Source organism: Stegodyphus dumicola, chromosome 6 (genome assembly GCF_044657685.1).
Source record: "Stegodyphus dumicola isolate Sdum_Otavi_A_Nest chromosome 6, ASM4465768v1".
Classification (NCBI taxonomy): domain Eukaryota; kingdom Metazoa; phylum Arthropoda; class Arachnida; order Araneae; family Eresidae; genus Stegodyphus; species Stegodyphus dumicola.
In genome coordinates this window covers 137,253,536-137,276,086 of record NC_140773.1, presented here as the reverse complement: position 1 = coordinate 137,276,086, position 22,551 = coordinate 137,253,536, and the positions used below count along the sequence as shown (strand labels likewise).

General features: G+C 34.9%; 1 protein-coding gene across 4 annotated transcripts in view; it reads right to left on the bottom strand.

The window, feature by feature from the left end:
• Positions 1–22,551, bottom strand: part of LOC118186759 (uncharacterized protein CG43867-like) — a 285,190-nt gene that overhangs the window by 207,886 nt on the left and 54,753 nt on the right. The window lies entirely within an intron of this gene.

The window sequence follows — 22,551 nt, the reverse complement described above, 5'->3', positions numbered from 1 at the left end:
GTATTTCTCTTCCATCAATTGCATATTTTCGAAATGTATAAGCACTGAAAACAAAACATGAGGAAGAAAAATAAGATAGCGCTTAATTATATTCTATTCAGAAACAAATCCTTACAAATTTCCCAACAAATGCGTAAATAACTACCATCTGGGAAATATCCATAACTTTCTTGAAAAGCATTCTACTTAAAGGAGCAAAATCTATTTATCCGCATATAATATATACCTTTAAAAACTGAAAGTAGTGGTAACGGTGAACCACCAATTACGTAAAATGCCGCTCATGGAATTAATAACTCAAGACGAAAATGAAAATACGGCGCCGAATCCAGAGATCAGAGCACCTACAAATAATTAAATCAACCTCCTTTTCCAAAAAAGAAAAAAACCAAGCCGGTGACTTAGAAACAGATGGAGAGAGAGAGCTCCGGGTTTTTCTCCTGGCGGTTCCAGGATGGAGAAGAGTCAATATTTTTACCCCTGGGGGAGGGGAGGCAACGGTGAGTCATCACCAGGAATTTCCCCCGCTTTGCAGATGTGCGTTCGAGGGTTCGCATTTTAACCTTCTGAAGCAGTCCTCGCGTTTTAAGTCATAAAACACGGATATTTACACTCGAGTTATTTCCCTGCTTCTCATTACTTTTTTATTTAGAGGAGGAGATACATATTTTCCCCACAGTTACGAAAATAGCGCTCTGGCTACATACCTCAAGGGTTAGATGTATTTGTAATGCAAATATTCGTCCACTTCAAGAAGGATAAAAATGTTTAGCTTTTCAAAATTTTTTCTCCTGGCGGTTCCAGGATGGAGAAGAGTCAATATTTTTACCCCTGGGGGAGGGGAGGCAACGGTGAGTCATCACCAGGAATTTCCCCCGCTTTGCAGATGTGCGTTCGAGGGTTCGCATTTTAACCTTCTGAAGCAGTCCTCGCGTTTTAAGTCATAAAACACGGATATTTACACTCGAGTTATTTCCCTGCTTCTCATTACTTTTTTATTTAGAGGAGGAGATACATATTTTCCCCACAGTTACGAAAATAGCGCTCTGGCTATATACCTCAAGGGTTAGATGTATTTGTAATGCAAATATTCGTCCACTTCAAGAAGGATAAAAATGTTTAGCTTTTCAAAATTTTTTCTCCTGGCGGTTCCAGGATGGAGAAGAGTCAATATTTTTACCCCTGGGGGAGGGGAGGCAACGGTGAGTCATCACCAGGAATTTCCCCCGCTTTGCAGATGTGCGTTCGAGGGTTCGCATTTTAACCTTCTGAAGCAGTCCTCGCGTTTTAAGTCATAAAACACGGATATTTACACTCGAGTTATTTCCCTGCTTCTCATTACTTTTTTATTTAGAGGAGGAGATACATATTTTCCCCACAGTTACGAAAATAGCGCTCTGGCTACATACCTCAAGGGTTAGATGTATTTGTAATGCAAATATTCGTCCACTTCAAGAAGGATAAAAATGTTTAGCTTTTCAAAATGTTCTCAAAAATTAATGTAAAATTACTCGTTTAATTCCTACGAATTTTTTTAAAAGTTCACATAAAAAATCAAGAAATTAATGCTTCATTTCTAGTTTAATTCCGGAAAATTATTATGGCATGACATTCATTATTCATTGCGCTAGTATGAATATTTACAGTACTAGTCTCAAACTGACAGCTCGCGATGACATTTGAATAACGTATTTGCAATGAAAAAAAAAAAAAAAAAAAAAAATAGAAAATAATAATATAAATAACATAAATGAAATAAAAATCTGAACTGTTTCAGACTGTAACGGTAGCCCAAAAGGGGTTTGTTAAGGGTCCCCTTTCGCCGAGCTCGCAGTTTACTAGTCTGCTCTCCTATTAACCTTTGTCTTTTTAGTTTTATTATTAAGCATCGTTTTCTTCGTACTTGCGCCATATACAATTCAACAGCAAAATTTTAATAACAGCACATGTTCAAAATTGAGCTGTTAAATGTTGGCATACATGTTTCGCTTTTTTTTTTCACTTTTTTCTCCGTTTATCAAATTAATGTACAGTTTTCTTAATTAAAATGACTTGCAAAATCTTTTTGTCTTTTTATTATTAATGTTTTGTGTGTTAAATTTATTAATTAAACAACTGTTATCCGACATGCGTTGCAATGCTTAGGCAAGAAAGTGCTTGTGTTTTAATTCTGTTTATTGAAGTGCTTTTGGATACACAATATTTTTTGTTTTTCCATCTGATCCGTTCAAGAATAAATCGAAAGGTTTATCCACGCGTGAGCAAGCCATATGCGTAGTCGAACGTTTTTCACTCTTGCTTCCCGTTGCTGGTTTGTTTCTGAAGCTCATGATGTCTTTTCCTTTCGTGCGTGAGGTGTAGATCGAGCAATCGACTCTCGTTTTGGTGGCATAATTGATTTCACAGCGAAAATAACGCTTTGTGACGACTAATACAAATTCACTTTCAAAAGCGAAAGAAAAATGCACGTGATAGAAAATTAATTTTATAATAGCGTAAAATATATGTATATAAAGGATGCCTTGGGCTAGTTTTTGAGAAATCTTATGTAGACCGTGACCTTCCTCTTGCTTTGAAAGTCGCGTGTGGCAAGTTTCATAAAGATCGGAATTAAACTGTAGATTTGTATAAAAGACAACCAAAAAAAAAAAAAAAAAAAAAAATTATATACCAGGTGGTTATAAAATAAGTATCTCTATTTGGAGCGGTCTGCAGCTTGAAGGAATAATCCGAATGAAACCAAAATCAGTATACTTTCTAATCTAATAAATTAGTTGCAACAATCGCCGACAAATGGCGCTGCCAGTGCAAACGCCGTTGTAATTATCAGGAAAATTAAAAAGGGGTCATTTCTGACGGTAACGTGGTAGGAAATGAAGGTTAGTTTGCCAGATCGCGCTTTTATTTTAAAACTATCCTACGTTAACAGTTCAAACGCTGCAGCTGTTTTACATGAACTTAGACGTGTGAAAGGAATGCGTAAAGAAAAAAATCCTTTGACAACGTATTCATCGAGAAAAATGGTAAAAAAATTCGATGAGACTGGATCATTTGCTGTAAAATGCGGAAGGGAAAGGAAACCAGTACCTCTCCGAATACAAGAAATTGCCACTGCAATTATGGAGTCATCGGCGACTCCGGAAGCTGGTCCTAGTGCGCGTGGAGCTGATCGACAGTTGGATATTCCATATGCTACTGTTCGAAAAGTCCTGAGAAAGGTATTCCAATTTTATCCGTATAAAATTTGTCCCATGAGAATTGGGTGACGCGCAGTAGAGATAGAATTTTGCTCTAACGTTTGTAGCACGAATGGATGTGGATGATGCCTTCCCATGGAGGACTTTAAGGGGAGTTGAAGCCCACTTTTATTTGAATGCGCAGTCAATAAGCAGAACTGTAGAATATGGGCTTTGGATCCACCAAATGTTATTTAAAAAAGACCCCCTCCACTCTCCTAACCTCACGGTGTGGTGTGGCAATACGACAAGTTCCGTTTCTGGTCCTTATTTTTTTGAGGAAATTACGGCTATCAGGACCTCCAACATGTTGGGTTACTGCACTGTTTGCAATATCTGCACATATTGCAAACATTCGCAGTTCCTCAACTTCAGCAAAAACAGTGTCTTACTGAAACGGTTTTTATGCAAGATGGAGCCCCACCCCATATTGGGCGAGTTATACAACTGTTCTTACGACAACATTTCATAAATCATAGAGTAATAAACCGGTATTTCCGTATGGCGTTGCCTCCTCGATCCCATGATCTGAAGCCATGTTAGTTTTGGCCTTTAAAGGTTCTTAAAATCTAATACGTACCGTGGAGATGTGGCAAACCTCAATGACCTGAAAGATCGAAGAACACAGCATGTCGAAACATCACTCCTGATTCATTACATTTCGTACCTGAGAACGTTGCGCACCGCCTGGAGTGTGTCTTCCAGCTTAGTGGCCATGTGGAACCTGAAACTGATCGGCACCGCCATGTGGAAGCGTAATCACATTATCTATTACATTTTTTCAAAAAATTAGGTATGCCATCCGGTTTTACGCTTTTTGTTCTTGTATTACACATTATACATCTAAAAGCGCCATCTATCAGTGACTGTTGCAATTATTATTTTTTTTAAATTTCATTCTTCTTCCCCCTTCTGGATTAGTAAATGTACCAATTTTGGTTTCATCCGGATTATTCAAGCTACAGACAGTTCTAAATAAAGATACTTATTTTATAACCACCCGGTATACAGATAACATATTCTTCGCACTTACGCTACATAAAATTTAGTTGAATAGCAAAATCATAAAATACTTAAAAACAGCACATCTTTCAGAATTTTCGATATACAGTGTCATGCGCTGTGGATAACAATATTTTTTAATCCGTACAGTGTTGCAACTGCACGCTTTCAAATCGCTGAGTTGTGAACATTTTATTAAAGTGTCACAAAATATGAAATATAAAATTCAAAATTCGGGCTTCCAGGCGCACATGTTTGGTTGGAGAACTACGCTATTTAATAAAGCGAAATTTAAAGTTTATTCAAAAGACTTTTATGTTGTTAATGAAATGTTTCATTTTGCCTTTAAGAAAATTCTACTCCGTTAGCTGTTTTTAGATCAGTTCTTAGATTTTAGCGAGCAGTTTGAGTTTCAGACCATTCACTAAACACGATTAGTAACAACGTTAAATATGCCAGTCTACAAAAAAATTTCGAATTCCATGAATGGCGCTATTCTGCAGCACAAAGCAGTTAGAAACTCTACCAATATATTGAATCTTTTTTTTAATGCATTTAATTAAACATTAATAAAAATAACAAAAAATGGAAAAAGTTCTGAACGCATCATTTTCAACGTTAATTATCCTTATTTCTTCTCAATTATTCCATTATTCAGTAAAAAAGAGCGACAACAATTTACAAATTATTTAAAGAAAATACATACCTCACTGATTCAAGAAGTTTTTCTCTTTAAAAAAATTGATCAGTTGATTCAGCCAATAAAATCCTCTTCGCATATAAGCAGAAAGCGTTTAATCAGAAGGCTGACAGGCTGAAGCTTAAGTACAAAAATTTTTAATTATTTGAATTCACATGATCACATAAGGATATTATCGATTAACCTGCCATAACAATCAATCGCTCAGATACCTTTTAAAACTCAGCCAGGGATTTGTCTAGACAGCGGCTGGCAATGGGGCGATCGCGGAGTGATTTCGACTCGACTGAAAGTTTTACATCACAAATATATATGATATTTTTCAGGCGCACTGCTAGACTGCATTATGCCCAAACGAAAAGGGTAGCGCACACGCTCGCATAAATTGAGCAGCTCTGATATGGATGGAATGCTTTCTTTGAAGTGCTCCGTACTGCCAGTACTTTTACAAAAGCCGACGTTGTTCCGAAAAGACCCAGACATCTTTATAAGAGTGCCGCTGTCCTCCCGCTGCCAGTATTTTTATGTAAGTCGCTATTGTTCGAAAAGATAGAAATTTTGATAAGAGTGCCTCCGTCATAAAAATACTGGCACTTTTATACAAGTTGGCGGTACATTTATATAAACCGGCATTGTTCGAAAAGACAGAAACATTCATAAGAGTGCCCTTATCGTAAAGGTGCAGGTACTTTATACAAGTCGGCATTGTTCGAAAGTCCAGAAATATGCATAGAAGTGCCCCCGTAAATCATACGTAGCTCAGCTCATTGTTCATTTATCAACATTGAATGCTTGCCGACTCTGGCAAGAAGTTATCAATAATTTTAAAGGATTCCGACCGACTGAAAATGAAGCCACAGAAATTTAAAACATTATATAAGCAATTGGCGGCGACTAATTTTCAGATATGGAAGGAAAAGTAAATGAATTAATCAAGAAACGACGAATGAAGAATTGGATGATCTTATAACGCAAGCCAACAGTGAAAACAGAGATAATGAAAATAACAAAGCTTCTTTAACTAATAAAGAAGTTGAAGAATTAATAAAAAAGGCATAGGGACTGTCTTATTCTGCAATGGAGACTGACCCGAATAATAAAAAAAAGGTCACTTTTTGAGAAGCATCGGAAAGTCTGCGCTTTTTACCGAGACAGTTTTAAAAAGTGCATCAGACACTATCTCAAGAAAAAATCACCAGCTTTTTTAAAAATAATCGTATCGCATGTTTATTAAGCAGATATAAAAATTCTTTCAATTCACATCTGTTTCGGTTTTCCCTTTTAACTACAGTATTTAGATTTGTTTAGATTATACATCTTTCTAAATCTATATTATATCTACATACTAGTTTTTTTATTCCATGGGAAGTTAACTTTGCGGAAAGCGATATTCCCACATGCGCAGTGTAATTAATGACATGTACTCCGCGTTCGGCTCGGCACGGGGTTACTGTATAAAGTAAGGGACCCGTTTACACAGCTAAACGTTTCTCTTGCAACTCACCCTGTTACGATTTCTTCCTTCCAATTTACAATAAATCGTTCGCCAATTAAATCTGCATAATTACCTGTATAATTATCCAGCCTTTATCTTCGCAATCGTTGGCCCTACTCATATACTTCTAAATTACAGAAGTGTTTTAAATGACGAAAATATTTAGGTTTTTGACAATGTCAAATTTTAAAAAGAATTAATTTTCGATAAATAACGAAATCTAGCTTTTAATGTCATCTCCCGATTCCTGTACTTATATTTGGGAAATTTTTATAATTGTTATGAAAAAAAAAATAAAACTGTAAGAAGCTTACCCATGCGACAAAAATTGACCAGGATATTTAATTTCAAAATCTGCAATTTTTTATGTCCTTTTTAATTTGCGTTAAGGAATCAGTTAATCAATTCAAAACACTTCGAAGAAATAAGTTTAAATGAAGTGCAGCAAAAAATGTGTGTAATTTAATGAGCCGTACATAGAAGTCATGCAATCAGTTATTTTTTTTTAATTAAGTATTTTAAGAAACTTAGAACGCATTAAAATAACATGCTTTAAAATACTTCAATCGATAGCACTTGCTTTGAAAACAAGCAGAGATAAGGATAACACATTTAATTTCATGGGCTCAGTAGCAAAGAGAGAAGTTCATAAACCTCTATAGAAAAAATTCGTTTGGCGCTTGTTGTCTTATAATAGAAAAGTGATTTAAACTTTATTCTGTCCATATGTTACGAGGTTTAAAGACTACACGTGTCAGGCTTTTTTTACCTAGAAAGATACATGCGCAAATGTAATGCTTTCAAAGCCATATATTTTGTAACTGTATAAGGTATTTTCTCTCTCCTTTCTGCATGCGTTCGTCGTGTAACGGTAGCACACTCGACGCGTATTCGAGAGATCCAGGTTCGAGTCCCAGCGAGGTCATTGTTCAATTTTCATGTGTCTGCTTCAAAAATCTTAATGACTCTACAACTGAATACAAAATAATATATGGCATTAGAAATATCTTGTGCAAACTACATTATTGATGGTAAGTTTTTATCAATGCGTTCTACTACATGAGATCTGCTAGCGGTTGCAAGGATTCATTCATCTAAAGTTTCCCTTCATAAAAAGGATAAAATTCATTCGAGATGACACTCGAATCAAGTTCATTCAGCTTGTATTGCCTCCCAACAGTACAAAATAATAATAATAATAATAATCATGATGATGAGGAGGAGGGGAATAGAAGAGCGTCAGGGTTTGGAAAAAAAAAAAGGAGAGAGAAGAAGAGGCGATCCCATGATTTTGAATTTAACCACAAAGTAAAAACAACAAAGAAAATTAAGGTGGTGTGCAAACTGAAAACCACAAAGAAACTTGAAGCTATGAGTTTGTGTATCAGCCCGTCAAAATGTAGATGCTTCAGGAACCGTTAATTTAAATGAATTCAATATACATGATTTTAAATTGCATATTTAACTACATAATACGGTACTTCAAGATATGCATACATATGATGTTTAATTGGTTATTTAACTAATAATAAGCTATTACGATGTATTTACTGACTAATAATACGATGTTACGATTTTATTTCAGTCAAAACTATACAATTCCCGAAAAATTAAAATTTACACGAAAATTTTCTTCAATGAGTTCTTTTTTCTATTTGCATATTTTAAACTGCTGCTTAATTTCCTTTTTAGTTTCTTACGGAGATTTGCTCTGGCATTTATCGAGTGCAATAGATAGTTTCTTTCAAACTGACTTTAATAGTCCAAGGTAAATTCTTCTGAACCAAGACGTTTTTTAGGCTCCTTTTTTAACTGAAGTACGCAAAATTCTTATAGTTCTAGCTTGGGCATTATTCGACTTAAAATATATTTTCTGATTGATCAAATAGTTAGCATCTTTGGTATAACGGTAGGTAGCTAAAAATATATTGCCATTTTGATGAAAATATTTACTGAAAAGAATCGCACTTTTCTTAATGCAATGATTTAAATAAACAGAACTATTTACAAATCCTTAAAAAAAAAAAAAAAGAAAAGAAAAGAAAAGAAAGGGTCAGATTTTTTAAAAAAATTTTAAAACATTCTGATATACGGTTTAAAAAGCCCAATAATTACAATAACACAGTATGTACTGCAGCAGATACGATTTATCTTTAGACGGTTTGCGTGATTTCTCTCATCATCAATTACATCGACTTGATGTAATGGGTTATCTCATTTGTCTGAGCTAATCAAAACACGGAGTCCAAGATTGCGTAAATGAGACCTGAGCACCGTATAGGTGAAAGTAGGACTTCGCCCAATTCCGCTACGCTTTTAAAGCAGACCACCCCGGTGGATCCGAGGGTCTCTCAACCCTCTTCTTTTACCATCAAACCATTCGAGAAGGCTTTCGGGTCACTGTATATTTTAAGTTCCCCATGCCGCACAGACACTATACATTTACAAACATCCATTCATGCCTTCTCTGAGATTCGAACCCGGGACCTTCCGTACGGCATTCTGAGTCAATAACACTATAACGTCTGGACGGCATTGCCTTCAAGTGCTTCTGTACTAAAATATTTTTTCAAGAAGGCTAAGTTACGTTATTTGAAATCACAAAGCCACGAGGGCTATCTGCATAAGAGAAGGAATGCATTCGCGGAGGATTTAATCCACAAGATGCAGAAAGGCAACAGACTCGAATGAAAAGTGAAACGACATATTTACAGTGAATGGTCGCAAAATCCTGTTTCGAGACTAATAGCCATTTGAGTTAATAATACATAAACAACTGCATCTTTACAGTTTAACCTGTTTATAAGTTCTCATTTAAATTACTGGATATAAATAAAAGCATTTACATTAAATATACTTTTGACAATTATAATCATGGAGAATATATATGAAAATAATTTACGACAATTTATTGGTCTGTATGCAAAATAAGGACAGAATACATGAACTCTTAATACATATATAGCATTCCACGCATAGCAGTTCTGAATACAGTCACACCAGCATGCTTTTTTGAACAGACCTCATATGAAAAAATACTCGAGAAGGAATAACCAGACAAGGAACTTGACGTCTCCTGACAGAAACTGTCCAGACTGTGTCTGGAATTAACATTTCAGAAAAAAGTAAGAACATTTTCCAGCGGAATCTGCAACCGCCACGATGGAATCGATCATACGGTGCGATTCGTTTCCTAATAGAAACAGCGGAAACATTAACGGTGCTGACGAAAGAGTTCTAAATTTTCCGAAATATAAAATAATATATATAGCTGCTTGTGCGGGCAGCCGCCTAAAATTGTTATCATAAAATGAGAACATATAATGAATTGAATGAGCCCTGCTAAAGACTTTTCATAAAAACATTTAATATTTCTAATTAGACGCCTCGTGATTAAAAACGCATTTTTATTTTAAATCAGTCAGACAATTTGCACGCTTGTGCATGAATGATTTTTTTTTTAATTTCAGGTAATGATTTTTTTATTTATGGTAATTTATTTTTCAGGTAATTTTTTATTTCAGGTAACACTGCTTTTAAACAGCCGAGTTTGTTGAATAAAACGGAAAGATAAATGTTGCCCATTTTGCCGATTGGCAAAAATGCTTTATTTTGGAGAGCTTTGTCACTGATCGTTTTCAAATAACTGAGTTTATTAATCAAAAATTCATTAAATTCATCCAAAATATAAAGTAAATCAAAAACAAATTCAAAATTCGGGCCTCGAGGTGGTGCCCATGTTGGGATAGAGGACTAGGTAGGTGTATTCAAATTTTGGTGGTAGTAGGCGCCGTCGTTTTTCCACATTCCAATGAACATACTATAAATCTAGAAACAGAGATTCATCTTTATTTAATGGCAAACATTAAAGTATTACCCCAAAAGGATGTTGTTAAAAATTTTTGTACATATGTGAATAATTTTAGCGAAGTTATGTTTAAAACTGTAGTATCTTTTACATTATGTATCATGAAATGCTTAAAAAAGCGAAGCTCTACTGGAAAAATAAGATTACAAACATTGAAGCAAATAGCTGTTTGGCTAATTTAACGAGATATCGCCAAGGTGGCGATGATTTAAGAAAAAAATATTTGTCACCAAATTTGGCGACAAATCGCCAAATTTCTTGACGAACATTTAGCGACATTTCGGTCCAGTCCCCGTGATTCCTATATATATATAACTGTAACTGTATCCGACCCTTATGTGCAACTTTAACCGTATATGCTTTCCAGTAATTTCGAGAAATGGAAGGCACTAGATTTCTCGGCGCCCCGGGAGAAACTATTAAGTCCGGAGACAAAATTAGTTTCTCGGTGTTTTTAGCTCAGAACTATCTTTGGAGTATTCAGATCTCCGTGGAAGCTTCGCCTTTTAGATGCACTGTGCATTACGCTATGTTTAACGTTCTTAGTAGTTTAAAATGTAGTTACTAACTATGCTCTGTGATACTGAGGAGGGCTTTAGTGGAAAGTCCAGAACTGTAAAATATTTCTTTCGGGAAAATAAAGTTTATAAAGCTATCGTCGGTTCTCTATGCATTCAATCTATTAGGAACCAGTATGCACGTAACAATATTTTTAGAATAAACATGCATATAAAAAGAAGACATTTGTAATTCGAAATCATAACAAAACTGAATTCATTCGCATTTGCACGGATGAATAATGATTTTTTAATAATTGCAGTTACTTTAAAACTGTAATTATTAAAAACAAAAAAAATAATTACAGTTGCGTACACTTATAGTTACATGCATCCAGTCCTACGTAACAGTTACCGTATCCAGCAATTTCGAGAAATCTCCAGTACCTTCGATTCCTCGGCAGATGGAGGAAAGCTATGTAAGATCAGTTTTCATTCAGTTACGAGTTCAGAGTTTGGCTCAGAGAGTTGAAAGATCACTGTACGAGCTTATGCATTTGAAGTTTTTGCCTTTCGTTCAGCATTCTCAGTGGTTTGTAGTGTTAACTACTGATTTAAGCTCTTTTATAGCTTAGAGGAGCTGTACGAGTACTTTTGGGTGAAAGGTTTCAGAATTGCAATGTTTATGGAAAAATAAATTTCATTAATCTGCCATCGGTCCTGTGTGCATTCAGTCCATTACGAACCCGTACGCGCACAACAACGCAAACGCGGATTTAACAGCCAACCTGGATTTGGTTTTAAATCTCTAAACTTCCTTCACTGGTTATAAATGCAGTAATTTAAAGCTAATGTGAGTAGAGACTAGATGATGAACACAGGACTAACTCTCACACTCTTATTCTTAATTCTCTAAAGTTTGTAGTAAAACTGCTTGCCACTCAGATCTTACGTAAATTCTGGAATGACCGTATCTCGTGTCGAAATGAGGCAGAAAAGAAAGAATTAAATAGCATTTCGTTAGCAAAATTTAAACATAAATCCTACAACGTTTCCTCCAGTATCTTCGTTATAAGTTGCAAATAAAAGAACCCCCCCCCTTAAATCAAAAAAGTGCCATTAGCCCCAAAATGGGATTTTGCGTTGGTTAACTATAAACGGCGTATCACTTTTCAGATTGTTAGCAGGAAACGTTATCTCGCAAAGTAAGCAAATGTTATTAAGGATGCTTTTCTCGGGAAATGACGTTACAGAGAATTAAAGGCTACTTTGTATTGTATTACAATACCGAAAATCTTACATAGTTATTACGAATCTTCTCCTCGATGTATGCCTTCACGGTGTAATCGGAAACATTGATCGGAAGACCTGGAGTTCGAATTTTCTGACGATTCTCGCTTCGAAAAGCCTAAACTCTACACAGTTAACGAGCGATGTTAATCTTATACAGTTATTCCTGTACAAATACGTGAAATTAGTTATTTCTGTACAAATGGCAAAATACGTGAGAGCTATCTGTGTAAAGAAAGGAATGCCTTCGTGGATATTTTCTACTGGATATTGGTGCATTCTAGGGAAATTCAAAATCCACGCAACCAGTCCATGGAGTCGAACAGTACCAATATTCAGCAACAGTGCCGATCCGACACCGTCGGCCGCCCATGTGCAAATTACAGTTGGCAGCCCTTTTTTTAGAAATATAATACGTTTGATAATCATTTCATAGCTCTTAATTTTGGCCGCCCACGTGCTGTGCACCATCTTGCTTCCCGCTGTAATCGGCCCTTGTTCAGCAGCCTTTCCAATCGGCCACCAGGACAGCCAAAATCCTTATCTATAAAAAACCATCTCCATTTCACATGTCTTTTGCACAACGACAGCTTTCACAAAATAGCAACAAAACGGTTCTAAAGAAGTACAAAGCTGCCTTTAATTTTACAGCACATCAATATTATATACAGTAAATTCAATTATACATATTCCCTCTCTTGTAGACCTCCTCTAAAACCAAGCAACATGTCAGAAAGCACAAATAAATAACGGCGCCTCTCTAGAATAACCATCTCACCAAAAGACCAAAATCATTTAGTACAATTGCAGGTGGTCGTCTTAGAGAAGTTCACTTTAGTTATGTTCCCTTACTATTTCAACTATTAATTTTTTCGAAAGGCAACATCCATCCATATAAATATTTAAAGATCTAAAGTCTGTTTGTGTATATGTATACATCTTTGGAACATTTCCAATAATTTACCTGTACTGCATTAAACCACGTTTGTTACAAGTATATTTTTACAAAAGTGTATCAAAACAATTTATGATGTTTCGTAATGAATAGATGTCATAGAAACCAGAAATGAGGCTTGCTCTGAAAATCACTTAGCAATTAAGTTCAATCATCGCAAATGAAGCTGCGCCCGATTCAGTTCGCCCTTGCTGAATAACGACTTTTCGGCAGCAGAAGCGCTCTTTATGCCAAGTAATTTATGACGAAAGGGGTCTTGAAAAAATGATGAGTTTCCTGGGAAAAAAAAGACAGTAGTGGTACAGTCAGTCTCTTCGATCCTTTCGTGCGTCAGATGAAAAAATAACAGAACAACACGCATCACTTATAACATAACGAAGAAAAACTAACATGGATAACGAACTCATGGGGATTACAAATACTATTCCAGAAGAAAAAATACATCAATTTCGGTGATGAGCATTTAGATGCACAAAACGCACTACTGCAGAAAAAAGTTGGAAGAATCCTTCATTACAAAAAAAAAAAAAAAGAAAGAAAGAAAGAAAGAAAAAAAGAAAAAAAAGAAAAAAAAAAAAAAGAAAAAAAAAAAAGAAACTGGAACTATAATGGGATTTCCTTCTTCATTTGGGTCAATCGCCATTAGAACATAGGCAATTCCTGTGAGTTTTTTTTTTTTTTTTTTTTTTTTTTTTTTTTTTTTTTTTTTTTTTTTTTTTTTTTACTATTCATTTCACTTCTACGTTAAATGAATCTTTATCTTCTTCACTATTGACTAACTGATGTTATAAAATCATCCAATTCTTCTTGTCATTTGACGATCGTCCTTTTGGATTAACTTTCTGATTTCTCCTTCTTCCGCATATGAAAATACTTCGCCGTCTTGCAATTTGAGCAATTTCCTTTGCTTTTTTTTTCAATCGATCGAAATCTATTAGACAAAAGTGTAGATAACTTCTTTCCAAAGTTGATACCAGCAAACAGTCATTGTTGGTGAATTCAACTGTTCCCTTGCGCGTTTAATCACATCTCTGCAATGTTTTATCTCAAACTCCTCCCCAAATGCCATTAGTGTGTTGTGCTTTCCTTCATCTAGCGTGTTATTTGCAGAGATGTAAACATGTACGACAATAGGCGTTTGGAAAGCAGTTCGAGATAAAACATTGCAGAGATGTGATTAAACTCGCAAGGGAACAGTTGAATTCACCAACAATGACTGTTTGCTGGTATCAACTTTGGAAAGAAGTTATCTACACTTTTGTCTAATAGATTTCGATCGATTGAAAAGAAAGCAAAGGAAATTGCTCAAATTGCAAGACGGCGAAGTATTTTCAGATGCGGAAGAAGGAGAAATCAGAAAATTAATCCAAAAGGACGATCGTCAAATGACAAGAAGAATTGGATGATTTTATAACACCAGTTAGTCAATAGTGAAAGCAGCAATAGTGAAGAAGATAAAAGATTCATTTAACGTACAAGTGAAATGAATAGTTCAAAAAAAAAAAAAAAAAAACAGGAATTGCCTGTTTTCTAATCGCGGTTGACCCAAATGAATAAGGAAAACTCTCTAGAAGTGTTGAAAAACTTTGCACATCTTACCGTGAAAGATTAATGGGTTCACTATTTCAAACAAAAATCACCAGCTATTAAAAAAAAAAAAAAAAAAAAGTAATCGTTATCATGGGAGGTACCTACTAATTAAACAGTAATAGATATTTTTTCAATATACATTTGTTCCAGTTTTCCTTTTCAATTTGTATAAAATATGTATACTTATTTAGTCTGAACTATACCTTTTTTCCCTCCATAGAAAATGAACTTTGCTGAACGCGATTTTGTCTAACGCGCAATGTGTTAACGACGTAATCTCTGCGTTCTGCAAAAGTTTATTGGATAGTGTAAAATGGGCATGTCAGAATCCCATTATAGTTCCAGTTTCTTTCTTTCTTTCTTTTTTTTTTTTTTTCTTAATGAAGGATTCTTCCAACTTTTTTCTGCAGTAGTGCGTTTTGTGCATCTAAATGCTCATCACCGAAATTGATGTATTTTTTCTTCTGGAATAGTATCTGTAATCCCCATGAGTTCGTTATCCATGTTAGTTTTTCTTCGTTATATTATAAGTGATGCGTGTTGTTCTGTTATTTTTTCATCTGACGCTCGAAAGGATCGAAGAGACTGACTATACCACTACTGTCTCTTTTTTTTTTCCAGGAAACTCATCATTTTTTCAAGACCCCTTTCGTCATAAATTATTTAGCATAAAGAGCGCTTCTGCTGCCGAAAAGTCGTTATTCAGCAAGGGCGAACTGAATCGGGCGCAGCTTCATTTGCGATGATTGAACTTAATTGCTAGGTGATTTTCAGAACAAGCCTCATTTCTGGTTTCTATGACAGCTGTTCATTACGAAACATCATAAATTGTTTTGATACACTTTTGTAAAAATATACTTATAACAAACATGGTTTAATGCAGTACAGGTAAATTATTGGAAATGTTCCAAAGATGTATACATATACACAAACAGACTTTAGATCTTGAAATATTTATATGGATGGATGTTGCCTTTCGAAAAAATTAATAGTTGAAATAGTAAGGGAACATAACTAAAGTGAACCTCTCTAAGACGACCACTTGCAATTGTACTAAATGATTTTGGTCTTTTGGTGAGATGGTTATTCTAGAGAGGTGTCGTTATTTATTTGTGCTTTCTGATATACTGCTTGGTTTTAGAGGAGGTCTACAAGAAAGGGAATATTTGTAATTGAATTTACTGTATACAATATTGATGTGCTGTAAAATTAAAGGCAGCTTTGTACTTCTTTAGAACCGTTTTGTTGCTATTTTGTGAAAGCTGTCGTTGTGCAAAGTGCCATTAGTGTGTTGTGCTTTCCTTTATCTAGCGTGTTATTTGCAGAGATGTAAACATGTACGACAATAGGCTTTGAAATGTTTTTATAATTACTTGATCTGTTGCTTGGATTAAGAAACCAACAAGTATTCAAGGAACTAACAAGTGGCGTTCGGAAGGAATAAAACCTTTATATTTCGATTCATTGTTCTGAGGGCTTCAACGCCGTGTCCTGGAGCATTGTAGAGAATTAGAATAAATTTAAAAATCAGGTTTTGCTGTTCTAAGCAATATCTGACTCCTTTAATGAAATAATTTTCAGATCAGTCATTAAAGAAAACTATCGAAACTCGAACGACACTATTCAGCGTACAATGTACATCTGAAATTGTGTTGGACAAATTAAATGGCGACAATTAATATATAGCGTGTAGGTGCCGACAGACGGCGAAATAAGAAAGCCATCGTTAGAGTGCACAAAATTGAGAAAGGGAAGAGGTATGTGCGCAAACGAATGTGATAGCGATATGTTGATTCCCAGCATAAAATGGGCATATGTGTAAATAATTAGCTCGTTAGTTTAATAATAATTAGCATGCTGCCATTCTAACGAGTAAAACTACGTCACCAGCTAACACACGTATACGCAAAATCGGTGTCGTCGCATTTGCGGTCAAGAAAGGGAGAATGACGTTAATGACCCATGAAGATATATTGCAAAAGAAAGTTTCTTTTAGATCTCGTTCAGTATAAATATATCAGGAATACAAACTGGAATGGAACTACAGACAGAGCTCTCGTCTGTGCTTTACTGTAAGTCAGTAGTTACCAAAATGCGTACGGTGTTGTACATAATACCAAAATACAGACAAATTATATATTCTCTTTTCCTTTTATGTAATTTAAGCAATTTAATAATAACAGTATGCACTTTGTTGGATTATTAATAACATATATCTATTTATAATTGCAAATTAAATTATTATTATCAGATGATTTTATTGATAATAGCTATTTGTTTATTAACGTTTATAAACATTATTACGTTATTTTGATCTAGGGATTTCCTTTTTTCCTCAGTCATATATATAGGTCACCAGGCTGAAAAGCTTGGAGAACGCTTCTATAAACAAATAATCCGATCCAATTCCAGTTGAACAGCACTAATTAATTAGCATTGTAATTGTTTACGGAAAGTATCCTAGTTTTTAAAATGCTTCATCCATCTACCGTGACATTAATTAATCATTTTAAAAATAAGGAAATTTTGTCTGTCTATTTAACTAAATATCGCAAAGTATATAAAAGCTGGCTAACAAAGGTACGCTTTCGTGGAAAATTTTTTAGAGAAAATAGGCTCATATTAACATTACACTTAATGAAAACCCTGAAAATATTTATATACAGAGATAAGCTACAACGAATCTCGTGTAGCCTATTTGTTAAATTTGCATCTAATCCGTCAGTCCTAGCCTGGATAGAATGAGAAGGAAAGCTTTCGAAATTCTTTAAAAATCAGAAATACTTTTTAAGTAATTTTTCAGTGTTATAACTTTTAGTTCTTACATTTAGAGATATCTATAACACTTGCTGTTTCCTTTCGCATTATACTGTATTAAGGTACCATAGCATTAGTCATTTATCTTATCGTAAATCGCGAGAGTTGCTGTCTTTCTCCAACCATGCATTACTTTTCTGTTCAACAAATGAGTGGTTTAAAAACAATCACAGACACTTTTTATGTATACTATCTCATGAAACTTTTTCCAAATATAAGCAAATAATTAATTGGATTTCTTTTGTTCTTTGATATTATAATAGTTTACTGCTTATCAGTACAAAAATTGAGGTAATTAAAAAATAAGCTTTTTAATAATGAAGTATTTATAATTATTTTTATTTACAGTTTCTGCAAATATTCACACAATTAATGTAATTAATGAAAACCATTTGAAAACTAAACAGTATTTGCATTACTGAATTATAGTTAAGAATAATGGTCCCCAATGTTCTGCATTTGAATAAGTTAAAGATTAAATCCGACAATCTCTTAAAATGGTTTTGCAGTCGGAAAAGGCAAAATATAACTCATTTTGATTAACCTTTCTTTCCTTTACAAGTGTCGAGTATGTTTGCCATACACTTAATCAAATAGTATTCAGGTACCTGGAATCGTGTGTAATGGCATTTACTCTTAAGTCTTTGCCGCTATGCCTCATTCTCGCGCTGCCAGGAATAACGGTTGGAGGCCTGCAAGACTGAGTTTTGCGTTTGTCATCACTGTCCTGTACACTCTGGCGATATTTCTCAGATACTTTGAACTAATATAACATAGCATTCGAAATACAAAACCCAATATTTAGAATACAATTCATTGATGTGGCATATATGTGCCTTTCTACTCCTATGCCTTTAAAAAAAAAGATGTATTTGACTTACAGTTTAGCTTTATAGTTAGCCCATTTTCATAGTATAAAACTGCATTCATTCAAAGAATACAATTTTTCTATACTTTTCTCTATAAAACAGAATGTTTGCTAGATGTTTAATCGACACTCCTCCCCCTCCACACATTTTCCCTCAATTCTTCAAGCGTCCCCGCTCCCCCTCAGTTGGAAATTTACGACTTAAACGCAAATGATCCGTATTCACAAAATCGCGTTCCACAAGTCCGCGTTCAGAAGGTGTTTACTGTAATTACAATTAGCACATCTGACAAGAGAACAAGCGCATTTATTGTTAACGACTTCAAACAAATTCCGTTTAACTCTCATTGCAATCGTAAGTAACTTTCGAAAATCGAAATGGAAAGATGACGAAGAAGTCATTCACACAGATGATTTATCTTGAAACATAAGTCTGCAACGGAAAGAAAAAGGTAATACATACAAGAGCAGATTGGATTATTTGGGTACCGGTAAAGCACACCAGTTGTCTGCTATCTGCCTAGATAAAAGGGATGTCTTCTAAGGAAAACTGAATCGTATTCACGTTTCCATGAAGACAACCCATTTGCTGGATTTAAACCGAAATACCAGTGTTCAGCTATTTTACGACAGGTTCAAAAATATTTTTAAATGCTTTAAAGTTTAAGTATCTACTAAAAATAGTATTGACGTATTTCGGTTCAAATCCAGCTAATCTCTTATTCAAATCCCAGCGAATGGGCTGCCTTCATGAATGATTTCGTGATTTTCTCATCGTGTACGGTGAATACGATTCAGTTTTCCTTAGAAGGCATCTCTTTAAGGATCAGATTATAATTTTAAATACTTTATAAGCGCACTATGAATCAGCATGCTGCCAATTACTTTCACTGAAATAAAAAGAAAATAAATTTAAATGACAAATAGTCAAAGTCAATCGCTAACTAGGTTGAATTATTTACATATGGAAACTGGATCATATTCACGTTACACATAGGTAAACCCCGAAAACACCCATGCAACTAGTCTATTCGCTGAAATATGAATGCGAACTACTAGTCTTCTGTGATCTGATCGCAAGGCCCGTGGATGAACCACTTAATTATTAGACTGGACAAATTCTGTGCAGTAATTTAAATATCCAGATGAATTCAGTTCGGTAATAATTAAGTGCCTGTTAGATTAAAGTGTTCATATTTTTAATAACATCGTCGAAGAGGCAAGCCGAGAATTGGGCGAATAAGCAGTGGCCTAACTAACTGCCCAGGGCCGTCCCTGAGTTTGCCGCCACTCTAGATATACAAACAAATTAGATATAAAAAATGTCAAAACGACATGTAGGAAATAAATTAAAACTCTACATTTATAAAAATAACTGAAGATAAACTTTAATTCTAAAATTTTAAAATTATATTATTATTTTGCTTTTTTGTTCACAAATCCATCAATGACATTACACTGGGCTATTTTGATTGCTTTTGTTGCTATGTAGACAGTAGAGAAAGTTTTCTTAAATGCAAAACATAATTCATAACTCTTAAATACCCCCAAAATCACTTTTGTTTAGAAAATGCTTCTCACACAACTCAGTGACACTTACAGCAATTCAGGAAAAAGTTCGCACTAGTATTACAATATCTGGAACTTTTTCTAGAGACTGAATTATAGAATATACTACAAAAATTCATAAAGACCGCCCTACCTAGTTTCTCCGGTCTCCCAACGAAAACCGGAAATAAAATACGGACGTGTATCTCTATTAACGAAGAATTATTCCTTAATGAATGTCATCGCGATCATAATTTAGTTGATATTCGTAATTTACATTGAAAACTTTCGACAGAGTGGAAAAGATATTATAAAAATATGGAGTTATTGACATCACTTGAACACTCATCTGGAGCAAAAACTCTTTCTCTTCTATATTTAATTTCGTATGGCAATTTAGAATATAATTATTCTTCCCCAGCCTACACGATCCACCGGACTAACCTCTATAAAATAATGTTTTACGGGAGAAATACAGCCCTAAAAATGTATCTCCCGGAGAGCACTGCCCCAGCTTTGCCACTGCGAGTGAGGCATTTGTCACAGATAAAAAATTATAAGGGATGAAAAATTAAGACGTAACATATTAAATTTTAATGTAAAAGCAATGAAAACATATCACTGAAGGGCAGTATTTACCTCAAGTTGCAGAGTCATTAGGCTATTTAGAAGTAGGAGACATGAAAAATGAGCAATGCCCTCGCCGGGACTCGGACTTTTCGAATACGCTCCAAGTGTGCTGACCATTACACCACGAAGGCATGCTAAGAAGGCGGAAGAAAATACCTTATATACTCCCCATTACCCAGTCGCCAAATCCTGGTGGTGGATAATCATCATCCACCACTTTTTTTAATTCGGGCGCCACTGTAGAGTCATTAGGTTATTTAAAAGCAGGAGACATGAAAAATGAGCAATACCTTTGCCGGGACTCGAACCTCGGACCTCTAGAATACGCGCCGAGTGTGCTGACCAGACCATTACACCACAAAGGCATGCTAAGAAGACGAGAGAAAATACTTTATAAAGTGTTAAAATTTAACGGCTCTGTATCACAACATTCTAGATAGAATATACAGAATGGGGGGGAAACACTTTTCCTTTCTTTAACTGAGATAAAATTATGTAAAATCTAAATCGTCTGTCACAAAGTGCTATAAAAATTAATTCATTGTACTCCCTTTTCTGTGCAATCATGGTACATGGTTAGCAGACCAAAGAGACAATTGGAAAACACATGGTTCGAATTTCAGTCGACCGCACAGTTGATTTTCCATGTTCCTGCCTCGAAATACAAATAATTCCTGTTAATCTCTAGAAGCTGATTGTTTAAATACAAAATCAGACATACTTCCACCAAATAGCAAAAATGAGATATTTATAACCTGACTTAGCTTTAAATTTTAAAAAAAACTTACACTTTTATTAATTTTAAAAGTACACACGGAACAAATAATTATAATATATCCTACAGATGGATTCCCAACTTCTTATTCAGACCTAATGAAACCAGCAGTGAACAGTTATTACTTCTGCAGCACACAAAACACAGTCCTCTGAAAACAAAAATCCATCAGAGAGAAAATTCATCAGAACAAGTATCTCTTTGTTTTGGAAGTCAGCAGACGATAGCTGTGACAAGGAAATGGCCTTAACGACGGCAATTACTTTTAATTGAAATGTCACACAGTACACTCCGCTTCAGCTTAGATGGCACAAGGGAGACGGTTTCAAAAGTTAACAGCTACACATGCATTATCTTCTAATTGACTGACAATTTACAGAAACAAATTAACATACAAACAGAAATAGTAGATTTAAAATTTCAAGTATCCTCTCAAAAGGCAGGCGTAATACTACTTATTAACCTGTAAAAGATTTTACCCAGTTCCACAGTGTACCCAATTTTTTTTAAAATTTCGATATCTAAATAGTAATTAAATTTTCTTAAATGCCTTCTATTTTACTGCCATTTTTAAAGCGGCCGTGTTGAGTTAGCTACCATAACTTTGGGTCTGAATCCCAACACTGGAAAAGGGTTACTTATAATGTCTTTGTATAAGCGAGTAGTGTATTTAGTATCTGTGGATTTGTGTAACGACTTGTGTTAGTATTCAGAAGCTGTGACAACATTCGTTTTTAATATCTGTGTAGTATGTAATAGTGTATTTAGCATCAATATACTGTATAATGTTTGCATTAGTATTTCATATCTGTTTCAGCATTCGTAATTATATGTGAAATTCCATTTACTTAGTATCTATGTTTTAGTTATTTAGCATGTCTAAAATATATAGTCTGTCTTCATCAACATATGTAGCATCTTAATAAACACCCCATGCGTTCCTTGTGGGGTCCAGGGAGTGTTGCACTAAACAGTAGCGAGATCCGGACAATACCCGATTAGTCTATAAGTCGCTAGGGTAAGATTGCTGGAGAGCCCTTACCCACCTGATCACGAAGTGATCCTATGATTAAAAAAAGGGGGCACCCCATTCACCCCACAAGCGAAGACAGCCAGCGACCCGGCGGGTTCCCCAACGCAAATACACGCATAAATAAATAAAATTCAAGATCTAAAATATTCCAATAACTAATCAATCAAATAAAGAATCATAATTAAAGGTTAAATTTAAAATTAAAGCTCTGAGAAACCAAGCCCGGCATTCCGAGTAACTAAAAATT